Source organism: Spodoptera frugiperda, chromosome 28, assembly GCF_023101765.2.
Source record: "Spodoptera frugiperda isolate SF20-4 chromosome 28, AGI-APGP_CSIRO_Sfru_2.0, whole genome shotgun sequence".
Lineage (NCBI taxonomy): Eukaryota > Metazoa > Arthropoda > Insecta > Lepidoptera > Noctuidae > Spodoptera > Spodoptera frugiperda.
The window spans coordinates 13,851,125-13,875,744 of NC_064239.1; the positions used below are offsets into that span (position 1 = coordinate 13,851,125).

Here is a 24,620-nt window from a genome sequence, read left to right on the forward strand (position 1 = left end):
CGTTTCACTAAACATGCGCTATTGTTAAACAGTTTTTATAAATAAATATAAAAACTTGATGCTTTCATCGCGTGTTCCACTACATTCTTAATCATCGTTTTAATAAACAATTCTTAAATTGAAATTACACCAATGCCATTTACCAATTTTAATTTCACAAATAAAACTTAGCAGCAAGCAATATTTTTTATTTCATTTTTCAAGTTTATTTGGAAAATTTGAGACAGTAGTAAATATTCAGATAAACAAAAGTTACATACAACTACCACGGAACCTACTCGTCCTCTGTCACTTTGTTTATAGAGTGAGTACATTAAAATACTTTTGTGTATTTATATTTTTGCTACTTCAAATGAAGACCAGATCATAGATGCATTCACAGAAGCTCATATTGGCCATGTATTATGATTTAAATTTACATGGGTATGTAACTAGGTATCTATTTAGGACAGGGGCCTATGACCGATTAGGTAATTTACCTATTACTGAAAGAAATGCTATTAAGCATGGAAAATTAATTAGTCACATGCCATTTTGTCGATTTTAACAGTGATTACTTGATTAGATTGCGATCAATACAACTTTTAGAATATCTAACTGTTTTCTACTTTGTTCGGTGGTGATAAGATCCTACTTCAGTTCTTGTGCCTATTTTAATGTAAAATTGAGAACAAATCTACATGACTAACGTTAGAAATAAGTAACTGGACTCGAAAATAACGGTGTGCCCAGTTGTTACAAAGTTATAGTTTCATTTTGAAAAAAGACGAATAGAGTAATGTTATAAAAATAATTATAATTGGCGTGGTCGGCCCCGCAGGTATGTAGTACACGGCAACAACAACAACTAAGTACACATCAACAATTTGGGCCACAGCTACACAGGCCGCGCTGACGACCAATTTACTGAAGTAGCTACATTTTACGGAGAGGGCAATGTTTGCTGTTAAAGTTTGCGGTTCCGTGCCTCGGGCCACAATTTAATTACCAAATGGTCCGTTTTTTGTGTTGTGATCTTTGAGCCGTGCAAACAGGCCGTAACGATGTGTGTGGAGGACGCGCCTTTGTCTGCCAACATTCCGCTGTTCTTCCTGGACATGTGTTCCACCTACCTGCCTGCCTGCCTGCCTGCCCGCCTGCCTGCCGAGCCTCCCTGCCTCCCTCATTACAGCTCTCATTTGAAATTTAATTGGATCTGAAGTGGTCAGTGTTTTGTGATTTCAGCGCTGTCTCTATCATCGACATCACAAACGCGATAGGCATGTTACTTCTGCAACGTAAGTAAAGAACGTAAGTAGGTACTTTTTATAATTATTTTAGTATTCAGTAGCGTCTTTTTACCAACCTCTTAAATTCGTATCTAGACACACGGCATGTGTCCGCCAAGTTCGAGCAAAAAAACCGACATACCGGCCGTGGGTTATATTACACGAACCATTTCGGGCCAAGTTCGACCCACCTATAACTCAAAATCTATTTTATCTACGCATATGAAATTTCTAGTATCTGTCGAGATCTACTTACTTATCTAAAATACAAAATTTCATTAATGTACCTATTGTAGATCTTGAGATATTGACGTCAGAAAATCGCTATTTTTACTATACACTCACTGACTGACTCACTCACTCATCAAAAACCTAGAGTCGTATTGACTTGAAATTTGGCATGGAGGTAGGTCTTTAGGTCAAGGTAAAGGAAAAAATCTGAAAATGGCCAAGTGTGAGTCGGTTTTAAAAATAATGAAGGTGTAAATTCATACCCCTAAGGAACTAAAACAAAAAAATTATCTATATCTTCCAATGGTCGTACCGACCTAAAATTCGTTACGAAGGTTTGTATTTAGTCAAAGTAAAGTAAAATAAGAAAATAAACCTTACAAAAATAAATGAAATCCCACCCAAAACATAAATGTGAAAGGATGCCAAGTTCGATAATATTGGAAGCAGTACCCGTCTTTTTAGGAACCTCTTAAATTCGTATAAACCAAACTTAATAATGGGAAAAAGAAAGTATCAAACCGAATTCTAAGTATTGGAAATCATCACTTAGAACAAAAGTATTTCGTACGTTTAGAATTGAGTGCACTTTGGTGCGGTAGCTGGGTAATCGGCTGCCGTGCAACGGGTAACAGGTTCGATTCCTGCACGGAGCAACTCTTTGTGTGATGCATAAATGGTTGTTTGTATGTTTGTTAACGCACCTACGACACAGGAGATAATCCTAGTGTGGGGCGACGTTGAAAAAAAAGAAATGTATTTATATGGCATTATTGTTAATGTTCTGAGGACGCAGGAGAACTCCGTCAACTACAAGTTTCTAATTCCCTTCACAATAATGTTTGAAGCGAGCAGTAGGTACAATGTAGGCACGTAGGAGTGGGAGGTGGGTTCGAGTAACTGGCAACTCAAACGACTGGTCCCTCGTTATTTTAAACAATTCGATAATGGCGCCCCCTGGCGGGCCCTGATTGTGGCACAAAGGGCGGTGTCCCCTAATGAGTGCTATAGTTTCTCCCGAACATGAAGTTGTGATGTTTGCCCACGGCCAGCCGTGTTTGTTCCCAGCTAGTGGCTGCCTCACGTGGAATGTTCCATTTTATATAAATGTACCTGCAGGAGGGCGGCCAGTCCCAGCTAACTAAATACTTAAAGTTCACATTTTTTACTTCGAGTTCTTTGTACTTATGAGATATTTGTGGCATATGTTATGTCAGGTTATCTGGATCAATGCATTGATTTGAATTAAACTTTGCTCCTCACTTCGTTCATGTTACATGATTTATGTCTGCTACACAAATAAAAGTTTAAAATTTCTGATTTTCTCTAATTTTCATTATTAGGATTGGGGCATTATGCTAAAAAATCAATAGTTTTAAATTAAGGAAACTCGATTCTACACGATATTATCTAATATAGAAATCACAAATAACACGTTTCGTAGAAATCGGTAACTCAGATTTAAAACAATTGAACACGATCTGTAGGTATCACTATTAATTTACATAAAGACATCGTACCTAACTAGTTAAATACCTACATTCTATAAACATATCTACTTTAAACACAAGCTTCGTTATGCAAACTAAGTTCCCCTCCGCGGCAAGTACAAGCTACATACCACGAGCCGCGACCCTCGCACATCGCGTCATAATAGATAGGTACAGCACGGAGCAGACAATATGCAAACTAACCGCGCGTACCTACACTACATGTCACAACGTGTAGGCAGCGACGGTACATGAGGTCACAGCCGCAGCGAATCAAATGGCACCGCCTTTAAACTGTCACTTTAAACAACCTGCGTAGCCTCGTAGTGCGCAAGACCGTACGCAAATCACTGGCCAATAGCAGCCCTCCTCACCGGCTATGTAAATGTTCTATATTCAAATCAGTTTAAAATCAGAACGCGCATGCACGCGCCGGGCCTTTTTATTGGCGCTTTGCATACAAAGGGTTCCCGGGCCGGCTTGACAGACACGTGTCGTTAAAAAACAAGGGTTGTGCCGCGAGGGGCTCCAACCCTTCCGCAACCCTTCCGCGCTGCAGCTGTTTTTTATCGCGCCGTGTTAGTCGGTGCCACGCGACGTTACCATTTGACACGTTTTTGTGCCGAATATTGCTGTAGTCGTAGACAGCGTCATTTAAATCGAGTTGTAAAACGTGGCGCGCACACCTGGCGCGGCCTATTCATGCCGCCGGGATTTATTGCCAACACGCGGCCGTTGGAAACTGATACACATCTTACTACAATCAGAAACTATGACAATACTTCATAGAAGTTAGTGAGTTGGACTAATTACTACTCAGGTATGTGAATTTAATTTTATAAATTAACTAACGATTTAAGAAATTCTACATCGTAAAGGAAGTGTTTTCTACTTTTATAATAAAGGTAGTGTTATTAAATATTGGCAGTAGACAACGACGCCACCATTACTTAGTTGATAAATTAATCGTTATAAACGAGGGTAGTTTACGTAAAAGCTCGGAAGAAGGCGTGTGCGCAAATATAGTTAGCGAGGTGTTGCCAGACAATCAGCTAATGTGGGACGGTGTCGGGTTGCCCGCGCCGGTTCGTACTGGCTCAAGCCGGCCATGGGATACACAGACGATACGTCAGAAAGTAAGGGCACTATTTGCACTAGTTTATAATACAGGCAAAAAGTTAATGAATAATATCAACACTAAAGTATTCGTAACAGGTAGCAAGCAATGCGCGGCAGAATGTATTAATCGTCACAATAAACGATCGCCGGCCGGGCGCTGAGCAGCCAAACTAAATGTTTGCGAAAGAATGTCGTGTAAATATTGGATAATTGTAGCCATTAACGGTGAAATTGGCGATATGGACGCATTAAGCGCGGTTAATGTAGGAAATGAAATATCCGGCGCGACCGCTGCCCGCCGCCGCCACCGTCACTCCCACAGCACCGACCTGTCCGCCTGTCCGCCTACTGCCACAGCTACTGCGCACACACTCATTCAAACAATACTTACACGACGCACGTGCTATCTTTGACATTTCACAATCACCATCGAAGTCTCGTTAAATTTCAAAGTGAACCTATTATAGCCGTTTATTAGGCACCTATTCAACTTATAAGTCTGTCCATCAATTAGACAACTTATTTTGACAGTTTGTTGCTAGTCTACATGTACATTGTACTGCAATTGGAAACTATAATGATGTAATAGCCGATGAATTGCAAATACATAATTGTATGTAATGAGTAAACAGCAGCGCATTATGTTGTCGGCGTCCAGTGAGCCGCGCGCCTTATGTTTGACAAACATCGGAAACTCGCCATTTTTTCCCCAAAACCGATATAACGCAAATATCGTTTTCTTGTATTTGCCTTCACTTTGCTATATTTGCCTGAAATTATTTTCAGAGATGTGTCATGTTACGGTGTACACACGGGTGTACATGTCGGGAATGGACGACATTTAGCGCAGTAACGTCAGTAAACGGATACGTTTTGTTACGCGTTGGGTTTAACTTTGATACGTTTTCCTTATTGGGCCGCGGAAATGTGCGCGTCAAGTGCGGCCGTAGTATGCGTCGCCTCCCTGCATCGCCTGCTACTGGTGGCCAAACATCAATATCGTGTTGATGGCTATCTCGATATTTGCTCAATTATGTTTTGTGATTGCAATATGGGTCGGATTCAACGTGACGTATTCTTTATTTATTTACTTCACATGGTACGAGAACTGTACCACGGCTAGTTTAGTTATGCGATAGTTTATTACAATCTGCATATTGCTGTTTCGCTTCAGGCATGATGTGTTTTAAATTCATTCACATTCACACCGTCATGGTTAGCGCAACTAGGTCGGAATATCTAAAAGAAGCGAGTTCTGAAATAAACCTAACCCGAAGTATAACAACAGCGACATTTACACTCGTATAGCTACAATATTAAATCTTAAAACGAAGCACAACACAAATGTTCCCTCATATACATACCGAGTAGCTACTGTAGTAGTGTACTCTAGTAACAGGGAGGAGGGAGCCGGCGGGGGCGAGGGATGCAACCCTTTCCTCCGAGAGGGCCATCCATCACCAACGACTAGCGAAATGTATTTTAATCCACTGCCCCACGCCCGCCGCTTCATGAAACGTGAAAAATGATCCTACTGCACACACACACAGCGCTCACTAAACGTCTCACACATTAGTGTGTGTGTGTGCGAATTGAGAAGTTATTGCGTGTTTGAAGAATTATTTTACGTTCGGAGTGTTTACTTTAAGGAGCATCGCCCAGTAGCGGCGGAGGAGAATGTTTGAATACATCATTTAGATTGTACCGGCTCTAGCTACATTTTCTATTGCCGTAACTTAATTTTGTTCAAAGGGCGATCTAAGTGAAACCCCGAGGGGTTTCTCAGCACTTTACTTTTATTATTTTATTATTCAGTCTTTTACCTGGAGTCTCTGATGTTGCCAGGAGTGTATCTACTTTCCATACGTGTGACAGGTGCCATGTAGGGTGGACGCGGTAGTATGGTGCGTGAACATGTTTACAGTTGAAGCGGTCCCGCGGGCGCACAGATTGCTGCGCGAGACTGGCGCAGTCATTAATCATACACAAATTGTTGCGTCCCTTCGGCCTGTCCCTTGATATTTAAGCTCCAATTGAGCCAGTCATCTCGGGCCCTATTGAGAGCTGCCGCGGAGAACGTTCTCTATCTCAGTGGAGTCAGTGGCTGGAAGCCGAGTGAGTGATGGCCGCCGCTGTGTATCGCCTCTGCCGGGCCTACTTTCATGTCACTGTGAAATGACTTTATAAAAACATGATGCCAGTAAAGTTAGAGGGGACATCTGCTTCTGTATAAGTTTACTAAAACGATCTCAATAAATGTATGCACTCACAGCCCAGCACGGAGCGAGGTTTATGTCTCAATACATGCGCGCGACCCCGGCCCCGCTCGAGTGACGTCATTGTCATAATAGTGAATGTTTTATTGTAACGTTATGCGCGCTATCTCTCCCTGGATTACTAAAACATCTGTCCCGGAAAATTCACTCTCGAGCCGTTTATCGGTTCCTCGAGGGTAGATAGAGAAAAAACTGCAATAACGCGGTGTCATAACAAAGACGCCGCCACCGGCCGATAATACTATGATTAATACCCGGCGTTATCTTGAGAGTGCAGGCCTCGCCCGCCCTAAGGAAACCGCACTCGTTACCGGGCCTTAAAAGTTATATGCGCCGCCTTGCTGAACTGAATTTGAACTCCAGCTCGAGGACCGAAGGTTGAAAGTTGAATGAAAGTATGGCTGTTTAAGGTATTCTCCGGAGCCGACATAAGAGTTACGGATTTCGCATAATGCATATTATATTCGTGCGGGCGAGGCTGCGAGGGTGCGAGCGTGGAGGAGGCCGCGGGGGGCAGGCACGCGCGGGGCGGGGGGTGGGGGGCGAGTGCTGGCGGGAGGGTGTCGGGCTGCAGGGGAGGACCGCGTGACCGCACGTCTTTTGCACGCGACAAGCTCTCGACATTTTTTTATTATTATTGCGCTTCGATGGAATTTATTCCAGCAAGGGTCGGTAATAGAATAGCGGCTACGCTCGTTTTGGCCCTAATAGCGATTTTGAATATCATTTTTAAATCACATAATGGAGTGTACTCGCCTTTTTAGAGTTATTTTAAGGGGCGAGGGTCGTGAGCTGGGGCCATGAATATTGTGCCGGGACATTAGTGCGCAGCGAGCTGTTTACTGGAGCAGCTAACGAAGCAATAAACTACTGTAGCGCACTGTGCCGGGCAGCAACGTGCTGGCTGTGCCTGGGCAGCCGCCTGGCCGCCTGGGCGCGGTGTGGTGGCGGCGGCGGCGCTGCTAATATAATGCGTATAATTAATTTCGCGGTCCGCTGCCGCCGCCCGCCACAGATTAAACAAACGATTAATTGTGTGCCAATAAACGATGTTAATCTCAGCCTTCACCGGCAGGTGGCGGCCATTGTCAATAATCGCCGGGTAATATGAGAAATGTGCTGAGGTGGAGTGCAGCGGGCCGGTGTAATTATACAGAGCTAGGGAGGGAGGGGGGGATGCAGGGAGGTGCGCTGTCCCTCCGAGGCAGAGCTCTCACTGTCATGTGCACTCATATTTATGTTATTTGTAGATGTATTGCACGTCCTCGTGTACACATTATTAACATAATATGACCAGGCGGCAGACCGCCCAGTAACTGATCTAAATAAAGCTAAGATACATACAGGTTCCATTTGAACACAATCCTTATCTATCGCAATTCTTAGGATTTGTTTACAGCATGACAAACGACTGTCTCTGCTCCACACATAGTACTCTTTATGGACACCTTTGTATGTGTGCGTTACACATACATATGTACATACATACAGTTCATGTCATTATATACCCACTGTATACTATAGTAACATACATAATTTAATTCATGTAGTCATAACGTGAGTTGTCTGCTTGTCCTCAGGTTACACAATGAGAACAGATGCCACAGGTCACCTACAGTCCGTCTGTCTGTGTGCAACATGCTGTACATCCAGTTGTTACCGTGAATTGATAGACGATGTTAATTATAATAGGCTTCAATCTGCAGGTACATGATATGCTATACATTCTTATTCAAATACATTAAGTATTTCATTTAAAAATGACGTAATCTCTCGATCCATATTTCTCCTACTTGTTCCCAAGGACATCTAAATGAGGATATAGCTACAGTAATGTTTGCAGGCGACGTGTGGAGCCGCAGCCGTGACGAGACAGGTGTCACACCGTGATGGAAGCTGAGCGTTATGTGCGCGCAGTGTGGCGCCGCACAACAGGTTGGTCGTAGCCGTACATGTGGCCACAACACACTGAACTCAAGGTAGACAACTACACTTTACACATACATGGTATCTTAATTACGTGACAACAATAAGATCTCATTCGTTTGGTTCACTACACCCGACAGGAAATGTCAACAATAACCCAATATTTATCACACACGTGTGTAGTAAGTAAACAGAATAATGTAATACGGTAATATCAATATATTCTTATTCATAGTAACTAATTAATGTTCCAGGGCGTAGCGTACTACGGCGTAGCACCGGTGGCCGCTACGTGCTACGAGCTACGAGCAGTCTAATGTTCAGTGAAGGTACGTGATTGCTACATTACTCATGGCCTGTAGTTACTGTTGGTCGCAGAGTGAGTATTAAGTCGTAGCTAAACATAAATAAAGCTGCATCGCCTGCCTCAGCCCGTGCCAAGCGCTCCATAAGATACATTCTCACCATTCTGAGCAGTGAGTACGATCGCCTAGTTAGACGTAAGTGTCGATACTGCGCTCTATACATCTTTTCTTCGCTTCCCAAGTGTGTGTAATGTCGCCGCGCTCTCCTGTATAAAACGGCCGATATAAAGTGACCTCTCACAGCGCATTCTGTCACTCTCTCGTCGTAACCCTCACAATATGTCGCGAGAGGAGGTGCGGCTCTTGTTATGCTGGTAATGGATCGTACATATTTCTGCAATTGATTAGACGGGGGCGGTTGCCATGGCGACGGGCTGCACCGGCCCACCCCCGCGCCCCGCGCCCCGCGCCCACGAGGAGCGGCCGCGACATCTCTCATTGTGCTAGAAATAAGTAATGTAGTTATTCAGATATACATCTGTACCTCACACCTACGTGTTGAGGACTAGGAACTTACATACTACACAAACTGAAACAGCGCGTCTTCTGGCCGCTCATACGCGCACCGAGTCACTGACTCCAGTACGCTGTGTTGTCTGCCAACTTACTACAATATTACCAATGACCTGCAGCTGTGAATACAGCAATAAATACATACATTAACATAGCATACCTATAATAACAGCAGATCCTACGAATCAGGCTACAGCGGTAATTATTATTTATGAATGGCTTAACACAGCAATTAAATCCGCCATATATAAATATTGTTTATTGCGCTCGTCACGCTTTCTTACTGCAGCAGAATTGGCTCGGCTCCCAACATATCGCCGATTTTACTAAAAAAACAAATGAAGAAACATTATAGATACATTATATGCAGACTGCAACTGTTCGATACGCTCATTGTATGAAAGATCTGTGATTGTGATCGTCTATTGTCAATGGTACAGTCGACGAGTGCTGGGCAGATATATTGCGATTGTGAGGGAAGCTTAGTCCTCTCTCGACTATCATGTTTATAATTTAAAACCATTTTTCATAGTTTAAAAGAGTTTATTTGGAGCATAAACACTTGTTCAAATGCAGACTTGTACTAACATAAAACTAATTTAAACATAATACTTATTAAAAATATATATGAAATAAAAACTTAAATAAGTAATAAGTAAATATATACACATTACAATAATTAACAACAAAAACAAAGAAAAATAAATCTAAAACAAAACTCGGTTAGATAGAAATGAAACGATAATAGCTATAAAAGTCTTATAACTAAACAATATTTTAAATATATAACAATAACAAGTTATTATGTAACAGGTATGCGTAGCAAATACTTTACAGATCTACGCAGCTTCTTTGTAATCTTCATAAAACAAAACAAAAGTACGTGCCTACTACAGCTGTAAGGTATGTCCTGACAAAATTTATCGGTAATTCCGAGCGGCGACAACAATGTGTAGTGAGTAGCACAACAAGCGGGGCCAGGCGGGCACGCTCACTATATTGTCTCCGTTCGACTCCGGTGCAAATCCTAAATCTCGGAATGCAATAAAGGCGAGCTCGCCGCCACAGCGAGATATTTTCAATCAGCTGAACGGAGCCAATCGAATACCTGTCTTAATTGCCGGCGGTAATGGCGCTGCCGATTGTCTGCGAGCCTCTAAAATAGGGTCCCGAGGCCCGGAAGCCATACAGTTTCAAGTTAATTTCCTCGCTGGAGGCTAATCCGCCAGCCTAATTATGACCCCCCAGCGCCGCACCCCACCTGCCGCCGCCATTGATTCAATGATCCTTCGTTTGGCGACTACTCTATACGCTACGTATGTAAGTGATAGTACTGTAGTATGGAAGTGTTAAGTATAGTTATGATAAAAATCACAAGTTTACATTTAAGTACTTTCATGTTTTTAAAAAGTTTCTAATGTGTACGTGTTGCAGCCATTAAGGAAAATGTTTCCTGAACTATTACAATGCCGATGTTATCGCTAATATTATTCAATTCGTTGATAGTTCCCTGCGATACGCTAACTACACTCGTAACTCGACTCTACCGAACTTTTCCTTGTGTTTAACGAGGAAATTAGTTTTATTTGTTATTGCCCTCGACTATTGCGTTACAAAGGCGATTCTTACAATAATCGTTTTATAATTGTAGTTCGGCGACTTTTGTGAACAAATAAAAGGGATAACAAAGAAATTCCAATTGATTGTCGTCCCAGGGTTCCAAGAATGCGATATGAAGGATCAGAGTCCACTTATAACACCTGAATGAGCTTGAAAATCACATCGAATCAATAAGCTCTCGACACGGTCCGTGGAGCTAAGCGGCATTTACATGGAGTCCCCACTCCACGCGCGGACTCAGGCCGGACCTACCGTAACGAGCAGCTAAGTGTCGCGAGAGGCTTAATTACGCGCCCGGGGCGGCGGGGGCGCGGGGGCGCGGGGCAGGGGCAGGGGGGTGACGTCTGCCGAGGGATGCGCTCGCAGATGAGTGGGGAGCAAACTCTTTGTTTATCGTGATGTGCTCAGACGGACTGAGATATCAATTAGTTTTGACTCATTCTTTTGTTCCTCTCCGTCTCCCTGTCAAAGTTTCAGCTCTGGCTAGACAACTGGCACTCAGCTACATCATTTAATTACTACAACATAGTCTATGTTGTATGTGTCCGTACCGACTGCCTTGTCAGCGTAGATGAGCTCGAATAAACAGTTCAACAATTACATTTTGCGAGAATTTAGGTTTGCATACATTCGTTCAATTCGCGACAAGTCTCATGCACAAGTCCAGTCTTGTTGTTATTACTGGAGTTAAAAAAATTGAGATCCCTCCTTTTTTGTAAAATCAAACTTAAAATCCCTGGATTGGTCACCGACCAACGACACCAGGTTTATCCAAATCAGTGTATTTTTTACATTGTGCACATATTCGTAGACGTTAGTTACATGATGAGCAACATTCAACTATTTTAACTGTGAATAAATGTTGCTGCACAAATCCGGGAAACATGTAATTTTCGTAAATGTACCCTAACCGTGTGCAAGTATCGACCGGGCGGGGGAGGCAGGCACGGACGCATCTCATCAGCTTATGCAAATACTGGGCGACACGTCCCGGGGGAGCGCGGCGTGCGATATCGATCGCTGCAGCGTGATAATGTATGCACTGCCCCTCACTACGCTGGCAGTGCCGACATAATTATGCACTATGCACTGCGCGGTGCAACACTAGTATATGGCAGGGGACGATTCATCATCAATATCATTTAAATATGCAATACGTACGGAACAGCTTTAGTTTTCAATCAGTGAGTTGTGTAATGTAAGTTCTGATATTCAACAATATGCAATAAAAATAACTTTACTGCCAAGCTGGTGGTGTGTGTCTGTGGTGGTGGTAGCTCACCCTGTCGTTCCCATGACGTGGAGGTTAATCAATCCGTGTGGTCACGGCTTTAGTTGATAATGTCCAAGCCGCCGTGTACGAGGCGCTCCACAACTTCAATCTTTCATAAACTGCTATAATAATAAATTTAAGTGCGTTTTACAGCGGCCCTGCCCGGTCCGGTGTCGTCTCGCGCCGTACGACGCCGGTCCGTGCCGTCGCTTTATTAAATGACCTTCTTTATTAGCTGTTTAACGCCGTTCCGATATTGGCCGGCGTTTATGTACGGTTTAATGCTTTAATTTTTAATATTGTGTAATTAACGCGAATGTTACGCTCTCCGATTCACGGAACTTTTAATTGTACTTATAGCAACGTTCAGCTTTACTATCGTCTTTGAGCTTTAAGGTGGGATTCGTGTGCCGCTTCGCTACGGGGGTTGGCAATATTTTGTAGGTTATCGTATTTTAACATTCTCAAGATTTTAATATAATTTTAATATAAAATCGAATATGATGTTTCACATTTACACAATGTAGTTTACAAGAAGATAATAATGAAATGATATAATTAAAAGGGCGATTTCAAAAATATTGGGATCAGTCTGCATGGATTCACCAGGATCGTAGAAATTAATTGACCAACGTAATTTACGTAAAAAAACGTTTTAAACACAAGTTAATACATTCTGATAGAACATAATCAATTTGCAATAGTGTCATAAAATGTTATGTACTTAATTCTGAGGTCACTCAGTGGATCGGCTCGTGGTGGTGATGAGCAGGCCTGTGCCGAGCTGACGAGCGCTGGTGGCAATAATTCGGCATCAAACGATTCTTTGTGCCGCTGGACAAAGGGCGGCGCTGTGTAGTTGCCGGAATCCAATTTAAAAGTAGCGTTTAGTTCGGCGTGTAATCGTTAGCGGAGGTTAGGTCGCCGGCAGCCGCGCGCCCGCTGGCGCGGAATGTACATGAATTGTTCACAAATAGTTACTGTTAGGGGACTTGTTATTTGATCCGTATTCTATGTATTTACTTTCAAAGCATGTGTACAAAACCTTGCATACAACAGTATCTGTATGATGCATCATACAATTCCACATACACAGTACATCAATTTGTAATTTTAGAATAAATAACAACAGAGAACTTTGTATATTCGGTTTCTATGCGAGAAGTCGTTTCCAATTATTCTTGGCTATCACTTTGTACGTAGGATATACCATAAGTTAACAACAACGACAACATATGCGTTGATCTTTTCCAATATTCCTCGGTTAAGATGCATAATTGCAAGTTGCATGTGCGTCCGGCCTAAGTTGGTGCACACGCGGGGAGGGCGGCGCCCTGTGCTTGCCTGGGAGGGGGGAGGGTGTATGGGGGTAGTCCAACAGCCAATATTATACGGCCGTAGTTAGCGCGCACTGATATTAAGAATTCCACAGAGCACAGAGTAGCCAACACACGATGGACTTTAAACACTTCTCTCTCAAGTGTACGAGGATGTCCGTACCAGCTGATGCTCACTGCTTGCTTGTTTGATATCGGATGCCGTGTTTTACAATTTAGGACACAAGCAAGTTAACATAGTCAATGGTATTTGAATATTACGCAATGTTGGAATGACACCTGGTGGGATTAAATTGAATGATGTGTGGTAGGGTCTGGGTAGAGTAATAACGATTGTTTTTCTTTCGATTTATGGTTTAATTTCATTACATTGAACCAGTTTTGTTGTGACTTTTCATTACTAATTCCTCTACGAAGCTCTGTATAACTCCCTGTATAGCGAGCGAGTCTCTGTCCTGTGACATTGGTCTACAATCTGAGATTGGAGCGGACGGCACAAAGTTGGTAATTGAAAAATCTTTCCGGTCCTCCCCCCCACGACCCCAGCCCCCGGCCCGCGACCCCACGGCCCCCGACGGGAATTAAACTTAACTGTAATTACACGTGTTATGTTTAATTGGAAAATGGCCGCCGCGGACCAGTACTCACGTACCATACGTCCAGTGAGCAGGAGGTACTCCTCTAGATGCTGCCGGCTGCCGGGGCTACCTGCCACCTCCTGGGACGTGCTGAGACAGCTTTGTTAAGTTAGGAGTTAAACACATTATTTAAATGTAGATGTACATATGGTTGAAGTAAGTCAATGAACTTACTACAGTATATAATATAATACATTGCGACGCCACTATGTGGAATGTCACAAAATGTATATAGTTTATGCAATTATTATTTAGCGTGTCACATTTTGCAATCGAAAAAGTAAAGTAAAATGAGGTAAGTAAATAAATAATACTTTGGTGTTGTTGGTGTCCACGGGCGGCTTACCATCAGGTGATCCGTCTGCTGTTCCATAAAATATATTTTATTATTATATAAACAAACTTTTATTTACTCAAACTTTATTTTGTTATTAATAGTTATCCCTTACCCACTACACAGGCGCAATAGCTGAGAAATTGGTCGCGTTTCGATTCTCGCGCGGAGTATCTACTTCATTCTTCGAATATTTGAATGTGTTCCCTACCTGAGTGCAATAATGTGTTAGAATTGAAAATACTCCCTTGATATAGGACAAAACGACGATACCCAATTAAATTAATCGTTTAAAAATAAAAACGAATTCATAATTTTATTCATGATATAACGTAATGAATTTTGTACACAGAATCGACATAAGTAGTCTCGTGCGACGTAATAATAATATGTACATTCAATTATACATATAAACTGAAAAACAACAAAAACACCACCAACGTAGCACGCCGTAGCACGGACCGCTAGATACTAGACAAACTTCGTAGCAAGTAACCTATGCTACGGAATTTCGTAGCAACATTACCTATGCTACGAATTCCGTAGCAGTCGTTTGAAAAGCATACAGCTGTCATATTAGTTAGAGGTGGGTAGTTGTGTCGCGGCTCAGGCTTACCCTCGGCGAGGGGGAGTGGGGGTGGGAGAGGGTTGTGGGGGTCCAGGGGGTGTCCATTCGTCAGCTCTCCGCAGAAATGTTTTCATTTTTATTTCATAAATAAAGAGTGGAATTCCGTAGGGCGGCCGCGTAATGAGGCTGTGGCTGTCCAGTGCTCGGGCCGCGGCTGAGAAACTTTGCAACTGTTGGTGCTGGGCACTGCCAGTGAGCATGCGATCTTATGATAACATGTTCTTGGCAGCCAGGCAGTCTGGCCAGCATCACGAATACATACATAATACGAGCTCTTGGATTAAAAACAAATAAATTCATATGAGCCCATCAATATTTCCAATGTTTATGAATTCGAGTAGTCCCGCGGGTGGGGGCGGTTTATTGCTCCACCGTAGCGCACTCATGAATACATCTGCCGCCGTCTCCGCCCGCAGCTTCCCGGCTCCGTGATCATAGACAGAAGATGAATACGAGTGTGTTACATCATATTCAGAGATGGCGTGTTGTGCATATTGAAATAAATGTTGTTTTAAAATATTATTAAGTTGTTCATAGTGTCATAGGCCATATTACTCCTGCTCAAGAGTGAACTACACCCACTCCCACGCTAGGTGGCGCCACGCGCGCCCCACTGCACACCGCGCTGCTTTTATAACTATTCCCTCACTTTTTATGACTCTATCATGTTTTGTTTTTATAACTTTATTTCGGGGTCGAGAGCTACAGTCGGTATACTCTGTTATAGTGGGTTCGACTCCGTGTTAACTGAACTGTATGTTTGTGCTTCCACAACAGTTGTATTGTGTAAGCAGATACACAAGTTTGACATTCGTTGCGAGACTCCCGTGAAACGGATTTGGTGATAATTATTGTAGTGGGGAATGACTTTAGTACGAGTGAATAATTACCATGTAATTTGATTCCTTTGTCAGCTGGTTCTAATGCTAGGCGTTTCTGGGTGTGCCATATTGTATACGTGTGACGACAACAATTTACTGCAACAACATTACACAAATGATTCAGTATCATTATGTATTCCAATCCCGCGTCACATGGCACCACACACAGCACATCATCCCCACCGACATTACATGTAAATACTACTACACTTTAAATCGCTCGCCAAGAAAATTCAATATTCACACGATTAGGGCGGCTTTAAAGGGATTGCCCGGCCCGGCCCGCAACCCGCGACACGCGATTACCTTGTAAACAAGTGCACGCTCTAAAGTAGCGCCTGAGGCTCTGTGAGAGGCCGAAAGGGCAAAGTAATTGGTCTCGAGAGCGGCGCGAGGGGCGAAGCCCTAGCTTCGACATATTGCAAACATATTCTCCGCTTGAAATTTATTGTAAATCGCGGCGGGCGAGGATTTGAATTCGCTCCCCTCCGCTGTCAATAAACCGAATGGACTTTGGAAATTCGCTACATTCGCCCGATATTTGTGTTTGCTGCCTTCGCTTTTTCTGTTCTTGCGAAAAAACTTGGGTCCCGCGACCCGCTCACCGCGCCCCCGCCCGCGCCCCCGCGCCCCCGCCGCTTCCGATTTTATTTATCTAAGGTTTTCCATTCCGGCGTAATTGTGTGAGTTGCGAGCTCGATTGTTGCTAAAGCGAATATTTATTTGGGCTTCAGTTTGCTTTCCATTTGGTCGCGCCTCGCGCCTCCACCCGTGTGTGTGCGTCCATGTATGTATATGTATGTATGTATGTTTGTATGTATGGCGGGCGGCGACTCACTTTTAGCGGCATTGTGCTACAAATTGAATTTGCGGGGTCTCAAATCAAATGTTGTCGTAAGAAATGACTTGTCGCCGCGACTGACACTATCAAAAAATTGATCGTCCGCCGGCTGACGGCGACACAATCGGCCCGTAATGGCCGCGGCCACTGCACACCACCTCATTACATCCATGACCCGCGGATACACTTCATGTACTACACCCTGACCGGGACTAGATGTTACATTTCACTCACTGTAAATTTCCACATAATATGTGATTGTATGGTAGGTATACACATAGGCCGACACAGGGAACTGTCGTGCCCCGATTGTATTTGTGTATGATTTGTGAGCACTAAACAATGTAATCTCCATAAACATTTAGGTAATTTGTCAATAAATCGTAGCAATAACATTAGTACAATGAAACGCGCAATCAGCATTAGCCGGAATATATTTGGCGTAAATCTTTCACGGCAGCTTTTATGTATATCGTAAAAAACGGGCAAGTGTCCGAGCGCGCCATAAATATGCTCGTAAAGCGAGCGGCGCGCGGCCCGGCGCTGCCCGCGCGGGCTGCACGGCGCGGGGGCGCAGGTTCTACTCCACACTATGTCTAACTAATTAGAGCATTATTCAAGGTTTTAGTATAATTCAGAAAAATTGTGCAGTTTTTGTTCACACCATCCAGTTTATTTATTGACCACTTGCGTCATTACCTCCATACATTGTAACGTAAGTGAGACTCGCCCAGGCCAGCAGCGATGTTAAGTATTCATAATATCCGGCATTATGTCTGTGCAGCCAAACAAAAAGTACAAGCACACGTCGCAAGTCGAGCTTGAGTTACAGCGAGAAGTTTTTCAAATATTTTAAAATGTAGTTTTCATGAGACTTGTATACTAAGTATGTATAATGTTAATGTTGCTATGACTCGATACACACGCAACATTCGCCGCTATCTAGGAATGTGATCCTCCGGCCGGCGGAGCAAATGTAAGCGGTCGCACAGCGCCCGGCGTCATGTATCGCATGCTGTTTTTACTCCCACCTCCAGGGAAGAGGACCCTGAATAAAACATCTACTTTTTACTAAATAATACAGGTTATTACTTCATCAGTCGACAGATGGCGACGGCGGTGCAGCCGGTGACGGCGCGAGCCTTCATTCAACATGGACATCGAGACTGAGAGTCGTCGGCGCCGGCCGCGGCCGAGGTAAACACACCACTTCATTTGTTGTTTGTTTGGCTGTAATACGCAACGCAATAGCAGATCAAATGCTTGTTACTGTAATGGCGGTTCAATCACAGTAACGGGTGTCGAATGGCGGTCACCGAGAGCCGCCAGATCCGAGGATCCTGCAGCCCGCGATATCACGTCATAACGCGCCCAACTTTACGTTCAGCGTCCCGGAGCACTAACACGGCGATACGGTACTTGCTTGTTAGTTGGATATTATTTCAAATGACTGTATGAAGTACGAATTAGCACCTGTAGACCTCAGGTAGTCATTATTAGGTGTATTTAAACATAATATAGACGTACAATATGGGATGTAGGCGGTGTATGAATTGCCTGGTGGCTGACACGATGGTGCCGTATCAACGCAGTTCACATTTTCGGAGGTGTGTGTTGCGATTGAACGCGATTCTCTCTAAGACAAAGTGTGTTATTTCTCGCGGGATCCCTGCGTGGGGGTCGCGGCTGCCCAACAGGGAGTGAGGGGTGTGCAGGGGTAAGAGGGGGCGAGGGGGCGCGACGTAGGTACTATGTTGTAATATTTTTACGAGCGCGTTTTATTGTCGCGGGCGGTGCGCGATAAATTTGTCATCGCGCCCTGCGCCCCGCCGCGCGCTGCACGCTGACATTACTCCATGAATTGTAATCTGTCAATGATGACTTTGTTAGCCACCGTGACACCTCGAGCTTGTGGTACACCGTAATGTGGTGTGACCAACGTTTAATGAAGTGAAATAAATTGAATGGTTTGTAAAGCTAACTTCCGGTAGCTTGTTCCGTGACAGAAAATACTAAGATTACCATGCAGTACGCATAGTAATCAATCACAAGTTCATTGTTTTAAAAATAATGCAAATAACACTCGTATCCTCTGTACCTTGGTCGCACCTCTGGTGCTTAGATTGTTGTGATTGTTGTTCATTATCGGTGGTCGAGATATCGCGATCAACAGTCACTATTACTCCCACATTACCTACGAGGAAGGAAGTAGCGAGGATACAAGCAAGTGGTTAAACATGTAGATCGGTAGCAGAAGCCATCATACTTTCTCATGACAGTACTTAGGCCGGGCGTGACTTACGGTGCGCCGGCGCCGACGCCGCCTCCTACAATTATCTAGGCGCGTACTGCTGCCTACTCGTTACATCAGCGCATTTACACAAAAAGCCTCGTGAGAGAATACGTCACAGCCAGGGCTGAGCGCGCGATGCGTACAGCCTCCGTTGTGCATGCAACGTTGTGCGTACGCAAAGGACTTGGTTTTTTGAATGCATGTAATAGTTATTTACTTAATTATGTATAATGTTGTTTTGATTAATTAGTCTCTCAGATATATTGTATGTTGGGACTAGAAAACGTAGAACAGGTCTGGTTACCTCTGTTGAATATGAAAATAAAAACCTGAGTGTACTTACTTATAAAATATGATTGCCGACCGAAATAGGGAAATGCGTGGCGCTAGTTATAACCAGAGATGTAATTGTGATGTTCCAGCGGGTGTCTGACAAAAAGGCGACAGCGCGGGCTCGGCGGAGGTAGCCCTGTCATTACGGAGGATTCCCACAGTGCGTAACAAGCGCGCGCCGCCGCCCGCGCCGCCCGCCCCGCCCGCCCCGCCCCGCGCCGCGTGACGCAGCGGTTCACACGTGGCGGCGCGGGCGCAGGCCGCCGCGACACTTTGTTTGTAATCGGTAATTGTGCATGTTACAAATAGACGTTTACTTTGATGATGCGTTTTCTTTTTATTTCCTTAAATTTTCAATGCGTGGGAATGTTGAGGATCCTTCTCAGGATTGTTACCGAAATATCTGAGCTGCCACTGGGATCACTCCAGTACTGGGCCACTGGGACCACTCCTTGTTGGTTAGATTAGTAGGTAACAGGTTATTAAGGAACAAACACGATGAACCTTTCATGATTATATCAATCTTTATACAGTGTGTGTCTGTGTGGGTGTAGAAATGTGCTTGTAGGAGTGTTGACTTGTTTAAGTAGAACGATTAGCATTGTACCCTGGAATAATATTTATTCAATTCAATCTACATACATACTTATATACTTATCTTCTTCGTGTAAACACCAGTGGAACAGGTGACGTTTGACCAGGCATAGGCAGGAACCATAGAATAAGTTAGTTTCCGATACATGCTAAATAAATTATTGGCACACACAATGTATAGAAAGTATTAAAGATTAATAGGTACGTATGTGAATTTCCTTGGAAAAGTTATCGCGGTAATCGAAGGTGTGTACGTTACCCAGCTAGTTGATTAGTGTCGAGGTATTTTCCCTAAACATGAAGTAATTAGATTAAGCCGGCGCAGGAGTGGAACAATAGTTATTGCTAGTTACTAATGTATGAGTGTTGTGTGGATGTGTGAGAGTGGCGAGTCAATATTGGCGCGCGCTATCGGTTGTTGCCGCGGCGGGCACTTCATCAATATGTACCAGTTGGCACCACTCGAGGTGACGCCTCGTACCCTGCACTCTGCACCATCAGCAGGAACCACTGAAACCTGAAAAAATGGTTCGAACGTCTTTAGAAGTCAACGCCAAAGTCAAACGACCAAAAGTCATTTACATTGTTTATACATAATGATATTATCAAACTGAAATAGAAAGTCAATGGTCTCCTATCTACTATTGATCATTAGTTCAAATCCAAAGCAGTTTTACATATTCCGACTTCCTGCTTCAGTCTGCCACGATATGTTGATACAAGTGCCGCTGGTGCTGGTGGTATACCCTCGTATGATAATGAGTGGCACACTGCCAGAGCTGTGCGCATGCGTGTGCGCACTGTGCGCTGCTTTCAAGCTGTTTGCTCACGATAACTTTACGATAACTTTCTCGATACCCATTGCTTATCGAACGAGCAAACATTCGCTATCTTCACCTCTATAGAACGTAAATTGTACGTTTCATATTAAATATGCATTTAAATGGTCGATGACTACAAAATATTAAACCCTTCTACTAATAATGGAAAGGAGATAAATGATAACGTTAGTAAGTTTAGGGAGAGTACCTGTAATAGTGTGACGGTGCGTGCATTATCTACAGCCGCTGACTAACCGTGATTACGAGAGTGGGAGCGCCCGGCCGCTGGCTGCGAGAGGGAAACAAATAGATTACAATTATCGATGTTAAATTATTCGCAAACGATAAGCAAATGATGTCGTATTACACGATTAGTTTACACGAGCGAACATTCTGCACGTTATGTAACCACACGAGCCAGCCGATACACTATGTACTACACCCGACTCTGTGCACTGTATCACGAGACAGGACCAAGTACATGTCCTGTGTACAAACTAACGACTTTACTGAATATAATGCAACTTGTATTACATTAGTTTCAGTGTAGATCTACCTTGTGAAATATAATGAAACCATAACCTTCTTTTTGTGCCACAACCGGCGCCGGAACCATTCCTCGAAACAACTTCGGAATCAAAATAAAAAACGGGAAAACGTCAGGACGTAGGAAACTCAGGAACCATTGCACATGGTCGCAATTAACTTCAAAACGAAATCAGATGCATATGTATGAGGGACACGCCATTAGCGGCTCATACATTTTAATTAAGTTAACAATACGCAAATAGTTGTTGCCGGCGGCAGCGGTCGGAAGGAACCGTTTACTTGCATCAACAAATCAACTCCAAACGATAATACTGAGTAGATAGGAAAGTTTGGCAAGCTTCCTGCGCGCGCGCCGGCGGCGACACTGTACGTGCGACAGTTTACGCGCTACGTGAGATGCGCATGAGTGGGCGCGACGTCACGCAGCCGAGTGTCGCCGCTAGCAGCGCACCTGTGCGCACAGTGACAGTGAGTGCCCAGTGACCAGTGCAGGACTAGCAGGACCAGCCAGTGCAGCCAGTGCAGCCAGGACACACAGGACACACAGGACAGTGACTGATACTACCGGCAGGCAGCGCGCGACCAGCCCAGCATGGACCTCAGTCAGGTAGGACGCGGTTTGGGCAAGCGGTGGTGGACACTCTCAGCAGGTCACAGGTTTATAGGCGGAAATATTGAACTACTCCTGTGTACAGAACTGTTTTAATTACAACAATATACTCTACTGCCGGTTACTTAGAGTTATTTATCATGCAACAAGAAAATTAATATTTCCATTATCTACAGTGTACACTCACAGGTTGCGAATCAAAACGTGATACAGTAGCGAGCTGTAACACTAGACAAATACAGAGCCGAGCTGGCTTTAATGATCACGATAACAAAATGTATGAAACGTAATATTTATATTAATTAATTATTGAATAAACAATGCTCCCTTAGCTAGTACACCTAGAAGTGAGCATGAATTAGTGCACTCCTATGTGTTACGCATTAGAGCTCACATTCGCACAGCTCGCGTCGTCCAAACATGTTCGGTGTGGTTCGTTTGCGAGACAGTTATGCAGACGATTTCTTTTATCGCCAATTTAAGATGGTAATTGGTGAATGAAACCGTTTACACAACGATCATGAATATTGAGTGCGTTGGATTGAAACACTGCTCAAAATGCCGCGTTACTCGCATCACCGACTACTTGCTAAAGAAGTCAGGCATAATAACACGACGTGCGATTGTTCGTATTCCCTTGGATATTGCGAACTAATTACATTTATATTGTCCTGGTCCCTGGTAAACAATTTACTGTTTACATTTATGTAGATGACATATGCATTTGGCATTTGGCATTTCTTGCAAGCGATATCATATTTCATATAATCACATCATCAACAAAGAACATATAAGTGGCCACTGCCACTGCTGACCAAAGGCCTCTTCTCGCACGGAGAAGGTTTGAGCACTAATTACCAAGTTTGCTCAATGAGGGTTGACGATTTCAAACTTATAAATAGAAATTATGAGCCCAGGTTTCCTCACGATGTTTTCCTTCACCGTTTGTCAGTGGTGTCTACATAATCTTAGAAAGTGTGAGTTAACTCGGAAAATGTCACTTTGGTACTTTACCGTTGGTGTTTGAATCCTACCACATTATTATCTTCGTCTCACGGACAATCCACCAACTTGTGTTGCCCAGGCGGGGGCAGCCAGTGAGTATGACTTCCACAGAGCATTCCTTGTAGCATCTGGAGCAGACCTTGAGTCAGAGAGACCACAGGTGGTGCTCTTAGCGATAGAGAAGAACCAAATTCTCTTATATAAAACTGAACATGAAAATCCAGACTGTAGTGTTCAATTGAAGTCATTGAAGCTGTTGTGTGCGTGTGTCGTTGATTTAATGATTTCATTTAAAGGAAAATCGTTAGCGAAAACTTGTGTAACAATATTGTTTATATGTATTGTGAATAGTCGCTGCAGACTGACAAGTGCTCGGTAATTACAGGAACGATGAGTGGGCCGCGTTACCAGAACCGATTTATGTAAATATCAATGTTCGGATTCAAGTGATAACGCACACATTGTGACTGGAGTGAGCAATCGACTCACACTATACACTATACAGTCTCTAGATGATGGAATTACAAACTATTATACTTCTTAATCTACATACACACACACACACACACACATAGATGCATAATAATATTTTTCCAGCCGCTACATGATGTATGTATAACTCAATCATGTGTTGTGCTCGCGACGTAAGATTTAGTTCACGGTGTTTGTATGGGTTGCTATAGGTATAGAAGTAGAGGTCTACATTTGTATTTAGGGGTTAAAGACTCGTCCTGCCCTGCAGTGGCTTATAGCTTCGTAACTGCAAAATATGAAATTTTTCAGGCGGCACACAAATCTACAAAATTTTACAGTTTACATTTTCATGTCTATGTTGGTACTGAAAACTAAATTAGACTTAGACTTATAGGAAATACAATTTAACAAGGCTCAGTTTTGTGTACCTCAGAAAAGATTCAGTTTAAGCCAACTCTTCGTTAGTTTGTTCCGCACACAAAATTAAGGAGAGTTAAGAACCTACATATAAGATAGTTATGAAGACTATGTCAGCATCTAAACGTGGACACTAAGTATCTGGTCATTCACGAATACTATTGTACAGGAAGCAGATTAGAACAGATAAGCACCAGACAGTTTCCCCATCGGACTGAGGCACTCAATAGGCACAGGATGAGGCTCGGAGTGATGAGGATCTGCTGTAGGAACATATTGTTTTCTTCGATTATGTAAAGTTACAGCGATTACCCAGCGCATGTACATTATCTATTCAAATATTTATGGTATTATTATAATGCGCGAGTGATTCAGTGAATGTTCCACGTATCGGCGGGCGGCGGGCAGGTACCGCACCTAGTTATTATTTAGCGGCGCGCGGCTCGGCTGGCGCCGCGCTCACGTGACCCACTTCCGATAAATCCATCGAATGAATAAATTAGCCGCGAGACTACGGTCCGATGCGATACGTTATCTAATAGAAAGCATTGCCCGCGTATCGTACCGCTCATTTACCGCGCTATGTATTTACAATTACTTCAATAACAACAACGCCAGATCTCAATCACGCTCGTTATTATTTCGTCATGTATATCCTCGTTGCGTAATTTATTGATAACCAAGGAGGCGATAGTCGATTTTCTCTTTATTGAAAAAAAAGGCATATAATATGTAGATCTTATCCGGAGCTGCGGGCTAACTAGCAGGTTACCGGGTCTCCTGC

General features: G+C 43.5%; 1 long non-coding RNA gene across 1 annotated transcript in view; it reads left to right on the forward strand.

Moving 5' to 3' along the window:
* LOC118265443 (uncharacterized) overlaps nucleotides 1-19,571 on the forward strand; it is a 37,168-nt gene extending 17,597 nt beyond the window's left edge. Inside the window, exons 2-6 of the long non-coding RNA XR_007707331.1 lie at nucleotides 7,965-8,090; nucleotides 8,228-8,319; nucleotides 8,565-8,639; nucleotides 17,841-17,937; nucleotides 19,456-19,571. This is a non-coding gene — a long non-coding RNA (uncharacterized LOC118265443). The remainder of the gene's footprint in view (nucleotides 1-7,964; nucleotides 8,091-8,227; nucleotides 8,320-8,564; nucleotides 8,640-17,840; nucleotides 17,938-19,455) is intronic.
* The last annotated feature ends 5,049 nt before the right edge of the window (nucleotides 19,572-24,620 follow it).